This window comes from Panthera onca, chromosome B2, assembly GCF_046562875.1.
Source record: "Panthera onca isolate mPanOnc1 chromosome B2, mPanOnc1 haplotype 2, whole genome shotgun sequence".
Taxonomy (NCBI): domain Eukaryota; kingdom Metazoa; phylum Chordata; class Mammalia; order Carnivora; family Felidae; genus Panthera; species Panthera onca.
In genome coordinates, this window is record NC_138343.1 from 108,521,594 (window position 1) to 108,523,445 (window position 1,852).

Consider the following 1,852-nt stretch of genomic DNA (forward strand, 5'->3'; position numbering starts at 1 on the left):
ACCATTGCCAATTAGCCAATGTCAAGAAAAATGGCATCCTAGGTTCATTTTGGAATTAATACACTTGTCACAGAAATATGTTTAGATGTTCTTTATGAGTCCTGCTACTGTTTATTGTATCTAAGTTTATCCCATATTTTCAATTACAATTATAAACAATGAGTTAAAACTGAAAAAGGCTGACTCCAGAAGGTTCAAACAGAAAAGCACATGCACATGAATTAAGAGCAATATACCTTTTTTTTCTTTGAAAATTATTTACTGGGTGCTTGCTTCAGCAGCACATATACTGAAATGATACAGAGAAAATTAGCATGTTATCTGTGCAATGATGACACAAAAATAACTTATTGGACATCTTCTCATATTGAGCAATGTGGAAAGCTTGAATAACATAAAGCTTGTAGAAACATGGTTCCTGCCTATGGTAAGTCAGATTTTCAAAAAATATTAGGAACAATACTTCCTAACCTTCACGTTCTTTTACTATGTAATTCTGATATTCCTCCTACTGGAAGGCAGAGTCTATGTCTCCTCCTCTTGAATCTGGATGACCTTCTGCCTCAACAAATATGGTAGGTCAGAAGTAATATAATGGGATTTTCAAGAAAAGAGCATAACAATGCTATGTTCTTCTGCCTTGCTCTCTTGGGACACTTGCTTTGTGGGAAGCCAGATGCCATGCAAGCAGTCCAACAACTGTTAAGATTTCTGTATTGAACCCAAACTAATTCACAGGAAAGGAAGATGGCAGCAGAGTAGGGGGACCCTAGACTCCACATAAATACAACCAGATAACTATCAAATCATCCTAAATATCCCAGAAATTGACCTGAAGGCTGGATGAACAAACTCCACAACTAAAGGTACAGAAAAGGCCATATCAAAGATGGGAGGAAATGTGGATAACTGGTTTGGGAGAGAAATGGATTGTGGCTGCCACAGTAGACAGGGACCATGGTCACAAGGAAGTGCACAAGGAAAACGAACCCCCATAGCAATTGAATTGGAAAGTGATAGGGGCCAAATTTCATGAGTTCTTGCAACCAGTGGGGCTAAAAGCGTGGAGTTCTAAGGTCAGCAGGCTTGGCTCAGGGAGAGCCCAAAGCATTGGGGCTGCTCTTGGAGAGAAGGCAGAGCAAATAGCCCACAGACCTACACTATATAAACGGCAATCTGAAGAACACCCAGGGAACACAGCAGAGAGGTTATTTGCTCATCTTAGAGTGTGTCCCAGAAAGGCAGCATGCACAAAGACTCCTCCAGAAACAAAGGAACCGGCAGGTGCCATTTCATTTCCCCCTTCCCTCCGCATAAGCACAGGGCCACTTACAGGAACCAATGCGGCACCATTCACTTGCTACCAAAACTTGTTTATACCAAGCCCTGCCCCCACTGATCTCCAGTGGAACTGTTCCTCTCAGCAATCTTGCCTCAGTCCCAGCATAGTGGCCCTCTCCCACAGAAGACCAGCCCAAACCTCAGTCTACAATGTTTCCCAACCCAAGAGTTTTTCAGGGATTTGGGTGTAGCAGCAGAGGTGACAGGTCTCAATTCACAAGCAGACCAAAGCATACCTAGTTAAAACTCACATTCAGGACAGGGACCAAACAGAGTCCACAATAGGCAAAGAAAACCTCTGTAGACAACTGGCCTGAAGGATAAAGCAGCCAGAACAAAGAGCAGAGCACACACAGCAGCACATACTGGAGATAACTCCTGAAGCACCAGGCCCTGGGGAGCAGGGGGTACTACACTACTGGGCACTACAGGACCTCTTCTTCATAAAGACAGTATGCTCAAGAAGAGGAGTTGTAGCTACCTTTCCTAACTCAAAAGCAGGCACAGATAT

At 43.2% G+C, this 1,852-nt stretch overlaps 1 pseudogene; it reads left to right on the forward strand.

The window, feature by feature from the left end:
* Window positions 1-265: 265 nt before the first annotated feature.
* On the forward strand, window positions 266-366 carry LOC132668117 (U6 spliceosomal RNA; annotated as a pseudogene).
* Window positions 367-1,852: the final 1,486 nt, after the last annotated feature.